Source organism: Triticum aestivum, chromosome 6B, assembly GCF_018294505.1.
Source record: "Triticum aestivum cultivar Chinese Spring chromosome 6B, IWGSC CS RefSeq v2.1, whole genome shotgun sequence".
In the NCBI taxonomy this organism is placed as follows: domain Eukaryota; kingdom Viridiplantae; phylum Streptophyta; class Magnoliopsida; order Poales; family Poaceae; genus Triticum; species Triticum aestivum.
This window is the reverse complement of record NC_057810.1, coordinates 541958475-541977090: the sequence shown is the minus strand read 5'-3', so window position 1 is coordinate 541977090 and position 18616 is coordinate 541958475.

Here is an 18616-nt window from a genome sequence, read left to right as displayed (position 1 = left end):
CTCCGCGGGCTGGCGGCATGGGGGGAGAGAGAGGGACACACGGCGGACACGTGGCGCCTCCTAATTGGCTGCAAGCGGCGGCGGATGCGTCTGGCGAAGAGATGGACATGTCCGGCGGCGCGGAGGGAAGTTAGGGTAGGGTTTGATCTGCGCGGATTTTCGAGGGAGGCCACATATTTATAGGTAGAGGGAGCTAGGAGAGAAGAGAGAGAGAGGCCCGACAGCAGTTTCTGGATACCGAAAATGTCCGACGAAGGTACCAGCAACGGTGCCGCTAAGTTTAACGGTTGGGCTATCGAATGGACTCCGAATGCGAAGAAACTTGGCAGGCGGTCTGTCTACACTATAATAAGACCGCACGACAAGTTGCAACCCATTCCGAGAACATTTTTATGCCACTAATAAAATATATTTCGGAGGTGCCGCGGGCGCGTGCGAGTGTGTCTGGACTCCGAATGGACAACAGAGAGAACCGGGAGAACCCGAACGGATGCAAGTTTTGAAAAACATGCGGATGAAATGCAGATGATGACATGGCAAAATGCAACACGCAAGAAAATGACATGGCAATGACAGCGAATAACTGGCAGACACTTGGCGCATCGAATCCGGGGCGTTACACGCATGCTGGGCCTAGCCCGGCTCGCGAGGGGCTCACGAGGGGAGGCGGCTAAAGCCGGAGGGACGCAAAGCGGTGACTACAACGCAAAAGATTGCTCGAATGAGACTAAACACCCTTCCCCGTACACACACAAGTCTCAAGCTCAAATCTAACTTAAATCCGAACAGGGAAAAGCAACAACCAAGGGGAAAAGCAAGGAAAGCAGAAAAAAGCCGCGTCCGGCGCCTAGTCTAGTCTTCAACGTCTTATCACCAGCGCGGAGCTAAGTGCTGCCATTGGGCGTGGGCGGGAGCCCCCGAGGCCCGAGGGCGGCTCTCCGGAGACTCCGAGGCGTGTACAGCCACACTCATTATTACGTGAGAGTGTCACAGGGCGGCGAGCTTCACAGGCACTGGGCCTTCTTCACAGGTACCGGCCTTGCTTCATATCGCCAGACGAGGACCCCGCCTTGCGCCACACTCTATTGCCGTCGATGACGGCCGGAGACTGAGGACGCCGCCGATGGGATAGAGCGGTCGCCAGCGGTTCCCCCGATGACCACGGGTCCTCTGCCGGGGTAGGCCCTGGGGCACCTCCCCGGCAGAGGGCCTACCTCCTAAGGACGCCATGCTCTGAGCGTCGCGTGGGTGAGGCCGAATCTTGGCCCCGCTCCTGCAGCCCCCGGTGCCCTCCTCCTGAGGGGTGGGGAGCTCCTGGTTTGGGGCAGCCACCTGCTGCGAGGACCTGTACCTCCTGCGATCCATGGTTAGCGTATGCCTGTTCCTGAGGGATGAGCGGTACCCGATAGTCGCTGCCTCCGGCGCGGTCGATGGGGCCTTCCCTGGGCTCCTGAAAGAGCTCTGCCTCGGGCGTTTCTTCTCCCCAGCCTGGTCCGAGGAACTGGCCATGGTCTTCCTCCTGCGCGTGTCCTTGATCCATCATGTGGGGCACATACGCCTCCGGGGCCGCCGCCCCGAACGCCTCGCCATAGTGCCCCGTGTGCCATGTAGTTATGCTCATGGTGCCAACCTGGTAGTGGTAGCGCGATGGCTCACCGGGACCGTGGGCTGCGGCGGATCCCCCTTCACTAGTCGGAGGCGGAGGCGGCACCGTTGGTGGCCAGGTGCTGACGTCCAGGTTGGCGTTGGTGTGGCCCTGAAATCCGCTTGGTGCTGTGCGGGCACGTGTGGGGCCTCCGTGTGATCGGCCTTGGGCCTGAGGCGACAGCTGGGTGCAGAAGCGGTGAGCCCCCGAGGCGGCGGAGCCCAGGAGCTCTGCCACCCGCTCCAGTAGCACGTCACGGCCGCCCTCTAGCAGCCTGCATTGCAGTAGCTCTCGAGCTATCGTGAGCGCAGCCCTTGAGTTCGCCTGCTCTCGTCGTGAGTACGGTGCCATGGCCGCGGCGTGGCTTGAGGCCCTGGCTGCCGACCGCACCTGCCACAGTGTGAGAGCTGGTGTCATCTGACCGCGTCGCCCGCGGCCCGTAGCGCCCTACGGACTGCGGGCTGCCTGGGGCCCGGGGTTGAGGTCGCCCTGGGCAAGCAGCTCCGCGTGGGCGGGCCAGGTCGCCCAGGGATCGGGATTGCCCGTTGGGTCGCTGGACATGATGACGATTATGCGACGGGCGGCAAATCACGAGGCGACGGGAGGCAGATTCCGACGCACGCCTACCTGGCGCGCCAAATGTCGGATTTCGGGTTCCGGCAGACCCTCAAGGTTCGAACACTGGGGTGCGCACGGAGATCACACCTCCAGCCTACCCATGTCTCACCGCCTCGCTGGGATCTAAAACTACACGAAGAACAACACAAGGGACACGAGATTTATACTGGTTCAGGCCACCATTGCGGTGAAATACCCTACTCCATTTTGTGGTGTGTGGATTGCCTCAGGGGCTGGTGGGGAACAATGCAGTGGAAGAACAGCCTCGCGAGGGTCTGTTCTTGGCTGGGGCGGTGAACTGCTAGGGGAGTTCAGTCGCCTTTCTCTCTCTCTCTCTCTATGTCTTAGATGTGGATCTGATCCTCGATCCTCCTACCCTGTGGGTGGCTAGTCCTATTTATAGGCGAAGGCCCCGGGCCTCTTCCCAAATATTGAGCAGGAAGGGCGCCAACAATTGGCCATTTTGAAGGGGAACATCTAGTACACTTATCCTGACTAAAGTTGGTCCTTGCCTGCCAAAGACCCTGATGATGACGTCGGCTTGGGCTCCATGATGACCTTCGTCCTATCGTCCTGCTGGTCTTGGTCTTGTTGCACCGAAATGGTCGCCTTTGCTTGATACCCTCGCCTGCGCTTGCCCCCTTTGCACCAAAGAGGAAACAAGGACTCTACGTAGGCCGGCGCCTGCCTGGCGCCCGCTTGGTCTTTGTCTTCATGGCTTGCGTCACGGGCACCTCGTGAGGTACCCCGCCTTGATCTCTCCGCCTCCTCACGAGCCAGCCTGACGAGGCCGTGCCCGAGGAAGCCTCCTGTCGTCCGCCCCGCGAGGCTTGGCCCCTCGCGAGGGTCTTGAGCATGTGTTGACGAAGATGGGCCATACTGGGCCACTCCTTGAGTCATGCCGCAGGCCGGAGGCAGGCAAGTCTGGGTACCACCGTTCCCAGAACGCCGATAGGCACCCATGGTTGGCGCCCACGGTAGATGAACGAGGCTGACAGGTAGGGCGGTTGTGTCACGTCTGAGTGAAGTTACAAACCTGCCCCTATTGAAAATATTTGCCTACATCGATTTTGACCGAGTCAAGTTTGTTTTGCCGCCCACCGTGTACGAATGGGGAATGGAGGGAGAAATAGAGGTCTTTTTGACGAGCTTGAATCAAATGTGTTTTGTCGCCCATGTTTGACTCCCACCGTGTCGGAATGGGCTCAGAGGCGGTCGTGTCATGTCTAATTGAAGTTACTAACCTACCCCTATTTAGAGCAGTGGAAATCGGGCCGATGGATTGTCCGTGTAATGGGTAGACAGTAATTTCCATCTCCCAAACACTTGGCTTTGGGCAGCCGACGTGGGAGTGGACATTTTGCCGCTTCTTTCGAATTTTGGGACAATAAGCATCCACGTTTACCCTGGCAACTAAATTCGAATCCATTTTGTATTCCTATATGAATCTTTATAAATCATTCTATGTTTTTTATATATCTTCAGAAGGACGACAAAGATGTATTCCACTGTCATATATGAATATGGTTTACAAATGCCGGTACTCAAATTCAGAAGCTAGAATCCAGTTTAAGGTGAATTCAAATATTTGGAACACTTCATGTCCAACTCAAATGTCACACGCATCATAATGTGTACTCCCATTTATATATGTACACAAGCGATGTATCAAGATTCAAATACCGAGTCAATCAACCAAGAATGTACAGAACTAACAGACATATAAACACTTATAAAGTATATGGATCAATAATATCAACTAACATACATAAGCCAGGCCACTGTACTTTTTTTGGCTACAACAACATCCTTTTTTAGCCAGCATCTTGGCCCTTTCCGATGCGTGCCACTTATGGTCCATCTATACTACTACTATTGTTGAATGCACATTGAGCCCGATTGGCATATTTGTAGGTCTGGCACAACAATCCAAATGAAATGTCTCCGAGTCTTATCAATTAATACAGACTTGTGCTCAAATAAAATTAAAAACCAAAAAAAACAATTATTACATGATCTCTAAAACAAATGGTTTGATTGATTACATGAACAGACAACACAAAGGTTAGTCAACGATAGAAAGAACATTTCACCTATGATTTACCAAGTAGGAATTTAATTTCCTTTTTTCCTTCAGGACCTTAACAATCTGGTTAGTCTCAGCTTGCTTCGTTTTGAAATCCACCAAATATTTAATGGTTGTCTTGAGTACTGCTTGTGATTGTGTTGTTTGCTTCCTCAACATGTCAACTTCATCTCTAAGTGCAGAAGCAGAATCTCTTTCTACCACTAGTTTAGCCTCTAGAGCATCAGCAGTTGGCAATTCATAATGCTCGATTGGGCCGGTGCCACTGCTGTGGGATGATGCAACGTCCATGAGGACCTCGCTCTTTGATCTAGGGCTAACCTGTTTTGCCATTAAAGTTCTGATTGGATTCAGAAAAGTTGAAGTTAGCAGAACATCTCAACTGGGAGTTATAATAGCAAACCAGTTAAACAAACAAGGAATTAAAGAGTTTCAATTGGATGGTGAAAAGTAGTTATTAACATCATTGTAACATGCTGTTGCAGCAGCAAAGCAGTTAAACAAACAAGTAGATATTTAAGTTAAGGCAAACAGGTAATTCTTAACAGTAAGTATCAAACACATAGATAGGCGCAGTCTACGATATGATTAACAGGCTGTGGCATTATGTAATCAGTAGCAAACTAAATTAAGCCAAGCAACGTAATTGAAATTTTTTACAATAAGTGGCTAACTAAAATTCCGAGAAGCAGGTAACTAAACTTATGCTAGTTCTTTGTACAGGCACACTGCAACTTCTTTTTTGCTTACAAGGTTGTACGAAGGAGTCCATGGCATCAATTGCTTTGATACGCAGTCCCAATACTTCTTTCTTCCCACACTGCATTGGTAAGTTGAATGGTTAATCTGGTAAGATGGTGCGTCCTTGATATGCTATATGAGGACGTGTAGTCAGACTAGTTGTAGCCACACACATCACACTGGCTTTTACTGTATATTTCATGCGATTACTTTTGGCATATCGAGATCTAAGCAATCTACAATAGGATGAAAAGACTGGCATCCTTCACATTATTGGCGAACTCAGTTCATAGAAACAAGCAATTCAACCATTTTGTGGGTAAATCAAAAGCGCCACTGGAATATTTTTCACTATCCAATCATACACGCAAAAAGGGGCGACGCCACCATAGGGGCTGGTATGGGCGGCTGCCTCAGGTGGATGGAAAGTGTGCACCTAGTTTGAGTCGTCCAGGTTGGCCCGCGCTAGTTTTGGTCGTCCCAATGGACGAGCAGGCAATGTAAAAAATGAAGAAAAATGTTTCAATTTGGAAGGGCCAATAACATAAGTGCAAGGCAGGCCCTATAGCAGGCTCGTGGCCCAAACGAGCGCCTCCCATATCGATCGACAGCAGGAAAAATCCCAATTCATTCGCTCCAGCCTCCAGTCTGGTTCGCTCCTAACCTAGCCGCCGCTGGACAGACCGACACAACACTTCCTCGCTCCCTCGTTGGAGGGCGGTCGCCGGGCTTCAAGCGAACGGAAGGACAAGAAGATGAAGATCCAACCTTGGGTGTAGCCTGCATGGGAGGCAGCGGCGGTAGCACGGGCATGGCATCGAGCTTGTGCAAACGGACAGTCGCATCTTGCAAGAGTAGCATGCGCAACGAGCAGGTACATCACATCCCTGATTATATCTAATTCAACTCTTCAATTTCTGGCCAATAGTTAAACCTGACGGTGTTATAAATCTGCTTGTATGTAGGGAATCTATGAGAAAATGAAAAAATTTCTACTTATTTTATAAATCTCCCTATCAATACTGAACTGACTGAATCTGATGTATCTAATCAAGTTTCTGGTGCAAACATACAAGCTCATGTTGTTCTTGAGCCTGAAGTGTCTAATGAACAGACTGCTAATGAAGGATTTGATGCAAACATTTTACATGCTCCTAGTGATGAACATATAGTGTCTAATGAGGGATCTAATGCAAGCATTTTGCAAGCTCATTGAAGGATTTAGTGTCTAATGATGATCTACTATGTTGAGAGAGACAGAGATTTGCAGGCGTTCATGACAAGCAAATTATAGTGCATTTTCATAGCTTGAGGAAACATCGAGGCCATCTACCAGAAAGTCCCCGTATCATGACAACATAGCATAAATACTTTTCTAATCTGTTGTTTGAAACTATTGGCATACTTGTGCAGGATAGATATATTAATATGCAGTTTGCGCACTGGTTATACGTGCAATTACACTTCAATATTTTTAGCCACAAAATAATAATTCAAGCAGGTACATACCATGTTTGTAGTCCTTGTACACCATGTTACATTTTGTGTTTTTTAGTGCTTGCATCATTTAGTGTTTATAATCTGAACTACTTTGGATCATTAGCTGGTTTTCAAAGTGCATGTAGCTTCACATTTCTCAATTTATGTTGATTTCCGGAGTGCAAGTGCCTTCGTATTTTTTAAGTTAAATGCTCGCCCCTGGTAACTTGAATTCGTGGATCAGCCACTGCACACAAATTATACACGGATGCCAGTATGAATTAAATGAAATGCAGGGACTTACGCTAGCTCGATGTACAGGCTCACTGCAGATCTGCTTGCGCTTGGGATGTTCCATGTACAAGTCCATGTTACCACTTGCTTGGATGTGCACGCCTTGTGCTCCTTGCATCCCCCTCTGCGTTTTTGACACGACAAATGGTTGATCAAATAAGAGGAATCGACCTTGATGTTGTACCGGAGGATAGATACTTACAAGGTTGTATGGGTGTGCAGGATGTGTACTAGACCCCGTAGCGCCGTCATGCTTCGCTAAAAAATGGATTTGCTTGTTTCAGATGATATCTCCAGAAGAAATAAGAGTTAAAGTCAAAGTTGCATAGGCATGTAAGCTAAGAGAGCAGTGAAAGGATATCCAAACATCGTCGAAAAAGTGCACAAGGGAGTGATGTGTGGATACCTAGTTCGGGCTGGCGTTTGGGCATGCTCGCCTAGCTAGAGTGTGGGTCACTTCAGAGCCGTTGAGGGTGATGCGCTGGCATTGGCTGGCCGCGCACAGATGCAGATCTTGAGTGGTAGCGGAGCGCTACGATGCGGTGGACGAGACCGTTGGTGAAGCCCCAACGGCCTCGGGGGGCGGAGGTGCGACGATGTGCTCGGTGAAGTAGCCCCGGTGAGCTGGGAGACGGTGTCGGTGAAGCGCACCTGATGCGGTGGAACTCGGTGTCTGTGAGGCACGTCGATTGCAGCGGCCGACATTGTCGGTGGACCACCCGTGCGGTGGATGAGGGCGTAGATGAGGTAGGTCCGGTGCGGTGGTGAAGCGCGACCATCGTCTTCGTCGTCGTTGTCCGGCACAGAGGTGGGGAACGGTGGGGAAAGAGATAAGACGAGGGGCGATTCGAACTTTGCTTGGGTTGGCGGCGAATTAGGGATTTGAGCAATCTCGGCGCGGAAGGGGACGGTGGAGAAGAGAGATTTTGCAGGGCTGAGATTGGGGCCGCCAGATATTTCAATCCAAAACATGGAAGCGCGAACTTATTTTGGCTTCGTCCTTTGGGGGGTGGGGTGGGTGGCTGGGTGCTACGGGTCCGTCCGACACACGCGACCACCCCGACAGAACTATGCTTCGGTGCCTTAAGACACCTACCTTTGTGTCCATGACATGTGGGCCCAACAGGTGGTTAGCCCACATGTCAGTGACCCAAAGGCAGTTGCCTTTAAGGCACCGAAGCAGCATCCACCCGACATGACCCTGGTCTGCCTGGTGCGCCTACATTTGAGAATGCAAACGGATCTTCTTTCATTTGCAAACGAATCTATATGTATTACCATGCCCGTGTTTTCATTGCAATAATTATTCATTCAAAATGAGATACTCCCTCCGTTCACTTTTGTAAGTCATTTCAGACAACTTAAAATGAACTGTTTTGCACATTGCCTGAATGTCTTCAAGGTCTTATAAAAGTGAACAGAGGGAGTACTATAAATTAATTAATGAGGAGTTATTTGAAAAAAAATCGAAATGGTACCCATGCTAATGTGGATTAGAGTGTGTGTCACATAATTAGTTATTTTAATTAGAGTGTGTGTCACGTAGCGATCTCCAATTCTAACGTGGATTTCGCATTTCACTGTATCCATGCTACTTTTTTAATACAAATTCATATGTATATGATGAACACCATGGTAGTGAGAAAACATTTGGATGGATTCAAACATATGACATGCAAAAAAGCACAACAAATTGAGTCAATGTCAACTTTTCAAAACTTAGTATGGCACGAATTCGAAATAATTACCCGTATGCCTGGTCCTCGGTTCAAATCTTACAATGTACACCGAATTGAAACATCGATATTAAGTCTCGTACTATGTACATTCAAATGTTGTTTTTAGCCCCCCCCCCCGCCCCGCACAAACGCTACATACTTCCTGTATCGGTCAATCTTCCTCTCCTAACCACCTTAGGAAGCTATCGGTTTCCAACACATGTTCATTCTTTCTCTCCATGTTTCGATCTCTAAGTCTCTCAACTACACAACCTCTTTTCCCACTCTGTTACACAAATGTATTTACCTCACACACCTGCCATTGCACCCCATGCCAAGCTCTCTCTCTCTCCCCCTCTCCCTCTCACCCTGTCGCGCTAAATACATGCATTGCCTATCTATCCCCCCAACCTCTCGTGCGCACGCACGCACATTGTATATCTAGGTCACTCCCTCGAGACTGTCTCGCTCTTTCTTCCGCACGGCGGGCCACACTCGCTCAATCTCTCTCTCTCTTTATCTGAGTCTCGTTTAACCTCGTTTTCTTTCACACACAAATGATATATCTCCCTGTTCGGGCCTCGATCGACACACTCTATACTCTCTCACGCAGATTGTCTATCTAGGTCAGTCCATCCAAGCCACCGCCACTCTTTCAACCTCATGGTGGGCCATGCTCACTCAATCTCTCTCTCTCTCTCTCTCTCTCTCTCTCTCTCTCTCTCTCTTTGTATGTCTCGATTGACCTCGCTCTTTCTCGGAAAAAAATGATATATCACCATGTTTGAGCCCAGTTCGACCTATTCACATTGTATACTCTCTCACGCACATTGTCTATCTAGGTCACTCTCTCCAACCCATCTCACTCTTTCGATCGCACGGCGACCCTATGTGATCGGTTGACCTTGCTTCCTCCCACGCACAAAATTATCTACATGTCTGTGACTGGATCATCTCTCAAGCTCTATCTTACAGCCCTCACCCTTGCCAAGAGCTCAATCGGACAATATCTCTCCAGATCATATATATTTGTTCAATGAATGTTGGACCACACTCACTTTGTCTCTCTATCTATATGTCTCTCGATTGACCTCGCTTTCTCACCCTGTATCTTCCACGCGTTGAAGCTACTACCTCTCCATACCTCGCAAAGCCGGAGCTATTTACATTGTGAGGGGCACTCCAACCTTGGATTAATTTGTGTAGGCATTTATTCCGGTCGGTTTAGATTATATTTTCGTAGCATTCGGCCCACAACTACTCCAAACACCGCTGCAACCCACGCAACTCCCCTAGTTGATTTCTGTCTGGCTCGGTCATCGCTCTCTCGCACGTCCTTTCCCGCCTTCAACGTCGCACCATGGTATTATTGAAAGAACTATGTTGTTCTCTTTAATTATTATAAATAAGCTACAAAACTACACACTGATAGTCCACTTGGAATGGAACAAATTTCAACTCACAAATTGAAGTGCTACAAACTACACACCGAGGGGCCCACATGTCATGAAACAAATTTGGACCCATATACAAATTAAAAAATAAAGGACGAGGATCGAACATGCGACCGAACCTTCAAGCCGCACGTCAATAGGCACCATACGTAGAATAGCAATGTTTGTTGTACCCCCCTTTGTTCACATAATGTTTTTATATTACCACAGTCTAATTAATGGATAACATGTAATATTATTTTTAGTACTATTCGCCTTCGCTTACTGGTGGGTTCCATGTGTGCTCTTTCTCTCTCCTCCCCTTCTGCGTTTAGACGCGGTAAGCACGAAGAACTCGCGGGTGATGTTGCCGTTGACCATATCTGGACGCGTTCACAAGTCACAGCACCAGTTTCACGTACTAGCAGAACTAGTCAGTCTGTATGTGCAATGCACGTTAATTTGGAAGTATATTAAGTGCATGCGGATATTAAGTACTAGGATATTATTTGCGTGTTATTATGTGATTAGCACTATTTTTGGCATGAAATTAATTGCACGCTAAACGTGTTGAGCGCTTGACATTGAAGCAGTCTAGATCGTTGGATGACAAGGAATACATGTGGCTTGATGACGTTTTATATTTAATTTGATACGGCTCTAGCAGAACATTCAATCGATCAAACCATAGATTTCGTTCAGTCTGACTCCGACTTTAAATTATACGACGATCGATATAAAATAAACGGAAATGATAAACGTTCGGATTTTAAGCATGGCAATCTAAACGTTTTTCATGGCAAATTTAGATTACGCAGTGGCGGCGGGGGTGTCTCGTGGTGGGAAGCGGCTCCTATGCCGTGCTCTGTGTGTCGTCGGGCCACTGACCGACGGTGATGGCGGCGTCTTGCGCCGTTAATGGCGTACTCCTGGACGTTGGCCTAGCTTCAAGCAAGGCCAAAATGTTCTGGACTTCGGAGCGAGTCAACTGGCAGGAGGAGGTGACTGGCATTGGTGCAAGGAAGCGGTCGACGACGGCCATCCATGCTGCTGAGGGGGACACTGGCACCCGTGTAGGGACAAGCGCTGTCAACGGCGTGGCGGAGACATTCGTGTGCACGGACACCGGTACGGGCGCGCACGTCAGTGCACGCGCAGGCGCATGCGCTGGTAGGTGCACGGGCGCGTGAAAGTCGACGGGGACCTCGTGGAACCCCGTGGGATCAAGCTCGGCGACAATGTGCGGCTCCCAGCCCATCATTGCCACGGGGATGGGTACGAGCGCAGTCGGGGCGATGGGAGCCGGAACGGGAGCGGGGACAGGCGCGACGTCTTCCCGTAAGGCCAGTTCAAGCTTGTCCCAAAGCGCCTTATGTTCTTGAGACTCCGGCTGGGTGTCTTCCTCGGGAAACTAGAACACTAAGGGCAGACCATCGTGATGCGGCATGGCATACGTTTAAATCAGGCTAGTTGGAGGTGGACAACAGGAGAATCGGAGACGAAGAGAGAATATTGTAGCGATACCGGGTAGTGCGGGGTTGATTTTAAACTGCGGCGCCGATGACATTAAAAGTGGGAGCAGTTGGGACGACGGTGGGCGGCGGAGCCTGGTCAAAGGACTCGCCTCCCGGTGAGCCTGCACAGCGGTCTGCTCGCACGCCTCCCTGACAGCTGGTGCAGCGGTCTGCTCGCACACCTCCCGTCGACTCACACGCTTTCTCAGACGGCACCTGCCAATGAGAAGCGGGGACTCGTGGCGGCACGTAAACGCCCACAGTTTTAATAATGAAAGTGTTCGCCTTAACGTGACAGGTCTTTGTTCCAAAATACCTTGGCTCTTCATTTGTGCAACTTGTCATAAGCAGCTTCTCTCAAATTGAAGAAAAAACTTATGAAGTAATATTTGTGCCATATCATGTAACCATGCTCAATTTCAAGAATTTATGCTCACTTTTGGATTTTTCTAAAATTTAAGATCCAGGATTTGAAACAATATCATAACCTGCATCATGCAATAAATTTTCAAGCCGTACATCTGTCTTGTTGTATTTCTTAAGAAAGGATTTGGCCAAACATTTTGCTTAGTTAGACTTCAGACAAGTTATATATGCAGAGTAAAAGGATAATCCCTCCGTACCAGTGCATTGTCTGATATATTAACTCAAGTACTAGGCACGAACAAACGGGCTCAATTCTGTGCTCATCCTGGTGTAGTAGTAGTAGTACTAGGCAATGCAGTTGACGAGTGACCTTGACGAGCGGCGACCGAGGGATTTGAACCGTGCTTGGCACGGTAGGTAACGTTGTCTAGTTACTAAAGCATCCCTCCATTGTTCATCGGTAGTCATTATGGACCGAGGACATGAGGGGAATTTCCTAGGGCTGGAATTCTGTCCGCTAGATATTTTGACTTGAAACGCTGAGGCTCGACTGGTTGGGGTTGCCTAATGTGCGTACCACGCACGCCACCGAAGGACACGAGCCCGGTTTATTTTTTATTTTTTATTTTTTTAGGATCAACACAAGTCAAGGTCTGACTGGTACGCCGTTGGGTCCTACCATTCGAGAATACGAAAGGAACCTTTTAAATTGCCGAACGAATCTATGTGTATTACAATACCCGTATTTTCCTTGCAACACTACTAGGAAAAGGGCTATAGATGGAAATGACACTAATGGCGCACCAGACAAGTGGTGCGCCATTAGTATATACTAATGGCGCACCACCCTCTGATGCGCCATTAGTGTTGAAACTACTAATGGCGCACCCTGACCACGGTGCGCCATTAGTACCAAAATTATTTTTTTGAACTAGTGCGCCTGTCCAAACATACTAATGGCGCATCCCCTGGTGGTGCGCCATTACTAGTTGTAACTAGTAATGGCGCACCATCGAGGAGGTGCGCCACTAATGTTATTTTTTTTATTATTGCTTTTATTCCTTTTTTGCAAAAGTTCTAATGGCGCACCGCCAGGGGGTGCGCCATTAGTAACCTGGATTACTAATGGCGCATTTGTTGCTGGTGCGCCATTAGTAAGTGGGCAGCAACAAGATATTTTGGACAGCCTCTCCTCCCACACTCACTTTCTCCCCACTTCATTCTCTCCACCGCCTCCTCCTTGTCTCGGGTGCCTCCTCTTTTTCACCTCATTTCCACCATAGATTCATTCAAATTAAGTGGTTAAGTTACCTTGTTTTGCTAGGTAAGTAAGGGGGAAGCTATATTTATGTTGTTCTCCCTACAAACAATGTGCACATGCACTTTTTATGGCCTAGCTAGATCTATGTATGTTTGTGGTGTTGCATATGTTTGTGGTGTTGCATATGTGTTTGTGTTTGGAGGTGTACCGGTATTTGAAATGCGATAGTTGCCAATATTTTGCCGGAATGTTGATTCATTTCCGTTTCGGCGAGAATTTTGGCATTAAGCATTCTTTTTGGTCCTATTTTTAGGGAAAGTCATGCCAAATTTTTTCTTGGTTCTAAAATATCGTTTTGCTCTACCCCGCAGGCGACCATGGTCCGCACGATGACCGAAGGCATCGTGAATAGGTTTTTGAGGTCCGCGAAGGCCGAGATGCTTCAAAAGAACGAGACGGAGATAAGATGTCCATGTCGAAGATGCAAGCTGAATAGCCTTATTGCGGACCCGCATTCCGGGCAGGTGCGGGACCACCTGCTCTTGCGTGGTTTCATGGATGGCTATCGGTGGCAAGGTGATGATGATGACTACGAAGTCGTTCATGGGGGCCGGGCAAGAAATGAGGAAGGGCAGCAAGACAACCACCGCGGCTCGGGGGGGCGAGAAGACGAAGAATCCCCAGGAGATGATCACGACGGTGATGCTGTACACAGTCATCATGTAGAAGATGCAGGACATGATGATGATGCCGGCGGAGCAGACGACGTTGGACCATCGATGGGCTGGGTGCAGGACCCTCATATTCAAGAGCTGCTTCTCAAGCAGACGGATAACGCAAGAGCTGCCGCCCGAGAGAAAGCCAAGATGGATCAACTTGAGTTAGACGCGGTTACTCCGTTGTATGAAGGATGTAGGCCCGAGGATACCCGCCTGAAAGTAACGCTCATGGCTCTGGAGATGAAGGTAAAACACAAAATGACCGACGCATGCTTCGACGAGAACATGTCATTCTGGCACGAACGTCTTCCCAAGGGGAACAAGTGCCCGACCAGTTTGGAGGAGGCAAAGAAAATCGTGTGTCCTCTGGATTTACCGCACGTGAAATACCATGTGTGCATGAACAATTGCATCATTTATCGGGACGAGCACGCGGAGTCTACAATATGTCCGGTGTGCGGTGTCACTCGATACAAGAAGAGGAAGAAAGCTCCTCGAAAAGTGGTGTGGTACTTTCCGATCACTCCTCGTCTGCAGCGGTATTTCGCGGATCCTAAGGTAGCAAAGCTCCTGCGTTGGCACGCGGATAGGGAGGAGAAGAAGCGAGAAGATGACGCAAATGATCCGGAGATAGATAAAAAAGACAAGATGCTGAGTCACCCTAAGGATGCGAGCCAGTGGCAAGCATTGAACTTCGAATACCCAGAATTTGGGAACGATCCAAGGAACATCGTGCTGGGCGCGAGCACCGATGGAGTCAATCCGTTTGGCAGCCAGAGAAGCACACAACGTATCGCCAGCTAGATAGAGATCCCGGGTCTTCGAAAACCGTGTTCATGGGACATCGAAGGTGGCTTCGCGACGATGACCCGTGGAGGAAACGCAAGGATCTGTTCGATGGTGAAACCGAACCCCGAAAATGCCCGTGTACGAGGAGCGGCGAGGAAATAGACAAGCTGTTGAAAAATTGGAAAGACTGCCCACTGCCGGGAAAGAAGCAAAAGGCGCCAGAGCCGGGAAAGAAGCGAAAGGCGCCAGAGCCGCTGCTGAAGGTATGGAAAACGAGGTCTGTTTTCTGGGACTTGCCGTACTGGAAGATCCACCGTGTGCCTCACAGCCTTGATGTCATGCATATCACGAAGAACATGTGCGAGAGTCTGCTTGGTACCCTGCTCAACATGCCAGAGAGGACCAAAGATGGGCCGAAAGCAAGGGCAGACTTGAAATCAATGGGCATCATGCAGGAGCTTCACGCTATATATGATGATGATGATGATGATGATGATGATGATGATGAGGCGAAGCAGGACACAGAAAGTCGTCGCAAAGGCAAAAAGGCCAAGAAGACCGGAAATGACTACCCTCCCGCGTGCTTCACTCTAAGTCAGGAGGAGATCGAGCAGTTTTTCACCTGCCTCCTAGGAGTAAAACTTCCTTACGGTTATGCGGGGAAGATAAGCAGATACCTAGACCCAGCGAAGCAGAAGTTCAGCGGGATGAAGCCTCACGACTGTCACGTGCTGATGACGCAGATACTTCCAGTTGCAATCCGTGGGATCATGGACGCGCACGTCCGTGAAACGCTATTTGGCCTATGCAACTTCTTCGACGTCATCTCTCGGAAGTCGATTGGTGTGAGGCAACTCAGAAGGCTACAGGAAGAGATCGTGGTGATACTATGCGAGCTTGAGATGTACTTCCCGCCCGCATTCTTCGATGTTATGGTGCATCTGCTGGTCCATATAGTGGAGGATATCATCCAACTCGGGCCGACATTCCTGCACAGCATGATGCCGTTCGAAAGGATGAATGGTGTCATCAAAGGATACGTTCGCAACATGTCACGTCCAGAAGGAAGCATAGCCAAGGGCTTTCTGACCGAAGAGTGCATCTCCTACTACACGAATTATCTAGGCATCGAGAACCCCGTTGGTCTGCCCGTCAACAGGCACCTCGGCAGGCTCGCTGGATGGGGTCACCGTGATGCCACCCAACTTGTTTAGGGTTCAACTGGTTCGGGTGCTGCCAGGCTGCGATGACTTGTTACCTCCGATTCGACCCGTCGGGGCCGACGATGATGACGTGATGACCCTCAGCGCCTGCCTGAGCTGGCCCCTGCTTTGGCCGAAGAGCCAGATTCGTTTGGGGGGCGGGGGACACCACCCCAAAGACAACACCGCCAGTCATGCCGGCGCCAAGTCGGCCCCATGGCAAGACCGCCGTAACGGTGTCGGACATCCCTATGCCACTGGATCCAAACATGCATATGGCACAGGATCAGAACGACGACGACGACGACGATGATACATTTGGCAACGTCGATCAGTACTTTGCCGAGCATGGGTACGATGGCGACTTCATGGGGCCTCCTTCTCAAGAACCAAACCCAACAAAAGACGTGTGCGATCTAGCTCATACCGCGGAGAAGCCAAGTTGCAACAGGCGCCGTCTGGCGTTCAGCTCTCAGGAGACGCCTCCAGCTGCCGACTTCACCGAGCCTTAGATAGGCGAGGTGCGAAATATTATCAGCCCCAACACACTCAAGAAGGCGGTCTGTGAGCAGAACTCGGTCCCATTACAGGAGAAGAAGAAGGCACGCAAAAGAAAGACTAAGAAGGGTGCGAGCCAGCCGGCACCGAGTACGATCCGTGCTCAGGACGGGCCACCTTCACCGCAGGATATCTCGAGGAGGGTGCATGTGGCGGGTAGGGCGATGCTACCGACAAATATGCTCAATGCTGCAACCGGTGCTATGCGGAGTCTGCATGACAGTGTTCTTGCTTTGGAGAAGCGGCGTCTCAGGGAGAAGGATGTGGCATACCCGGTTTTCGCGGCCAAGGTGCCAGAGGGCAAGGGCTTTGTGGATAACTCCATCGGGCGTACGATCGTCCTGCGTTTTGATGACATCCACGCTATGTTGAACCTTCATCCGCTGCACTACACCTTCGTTCGGCTATTTTCGCTGAGTATGGAGATGCGGATCATTCGCGACAAGACCCCGGACATCGTGATAGTCGACCCCTTCTACATGCGTGCCAAGATCTTGGGCAGCACTGGGGACCGGCAAGTCGCGAGTTCTTACCTCGAAGGCGTCATTCTGGCAAACCAAGACAAGGATAACTTCCTCGTGCCTTACTTTCCCGAGTAAGTCCTCCCCTCAACCGGCCCGTAACATATGAATTCTTACTTTTCGATCGTTTTTCTTTTAACATTCCGTGTTTTCTGCAGTGACACACGTTGCACGCTCATCCTCCTAAGCCCCAAATATTCCATGGCCACGTATTTCGACCCGGACCGTCAGTCGAACGTAGACTACACAAATGTCAAGAAGGTTCTTGATGATGTTCTCCCCGGCTACGCCCAATCTGGAGCCACCTTCACCAGTCCTATTCGTAAGTACGGCAAGCACGTGTTCTCCCACAATACGACGTTCTGCTGCGTCAAGCAGCCGCCTGGCGGTCAGAAGGGTGCCTACTACGCCATCCATCACATGCGGGCGATCGTACGGGACCATCATCAACTTCTGCTACCGAGTAAACTCAAAGATTGGGCCGCGAGCGTGTCGGCAATCCAGGACGCGGACCTCCGACAAGAATTCTTTCGCATCCAGTCGGAGTTTGCGGAAATCATCCATCAAGATGTCCTTCGTACCTCGGGGCAGTTCTACCTCAGAAATCAACTGTCCAACAGTGACATCGACACAATGCTACAAATGCAGGATGCCAACGCCCGTTCTTTCATGACTCCCACGATAGACGGCGGCTTCATCCACGCTCCGGTCCCTTGAGTCGAGTTGTCTAGTTCTGAAACATCGATTGGCTCATGTTGTAATTAAACTTTAATGAACTTGTAGTATGTCTCTTTGGTTTTGAGAGTCGTTCAACTTAGATGTAATCGATGCTATTAATGTCTTCCTTTTCTCTTCCGATCGTTCTGTTGCATAATTATATATTGCTTATGTATTGTCTGTGAATTGGTACTAACGTTTCGTTTGGCTAGTGCATAGCGATGCCGACGTATGTCGTGTACAAGGGTAAGGTTCCCGGAGTCTACGATGACTGGGAGGAGTGTCGGAGACAGGTTCACCGATTCAGCGGTAACAATTACAAAGGGTACACCACTAGGGCCGAGGCCGAATCTAGATACGCCCGCTATCTAGCGGGAGAGGGGAGGGAGCGTTGGAGGAACCGGATGAAGACGAGTTTCATCGTGATGATGCTCATCGTGATGACCGCAGCTCTCTTCTATGTGATGGTAGTTTAGATGATCGATATCGACTTGTAATGTGAAGACAAACTCGCTACTCGCAGTCTCGAGACTTGTAATATAATGTTCTATCTTTGTTCGGTCTTTTTAATTCGGAGACTAATATGATGAATTGTATTCGGAGACTAATATGATGAATTGTATTCAAAGACTAATCTTCTATTGTATTCGATGAATCTGTTGTTGATGTGTGCTGTCTATATTTTGTCAAACTATACATTTTGTAACCTGTGCAAAAAATAGAAAATAAAAAGATAAAAAAACCTAATATTCATACTAATGGCGCATCACAGGACAGTGCGCCATTAGTATGACAGTGCATACTAATGGCGCATCAGTGGGTAGTGCGCCATTAGTATGCTGCGGTTACTAATGGCGCATCCAGTGGTGGTGCGCCATTAGTATGCCAAAGCACCTGGGTATACATGGCCCCTGGGAGGCATACTAATGGCGCACGCTGGCCTATACTAATGGCG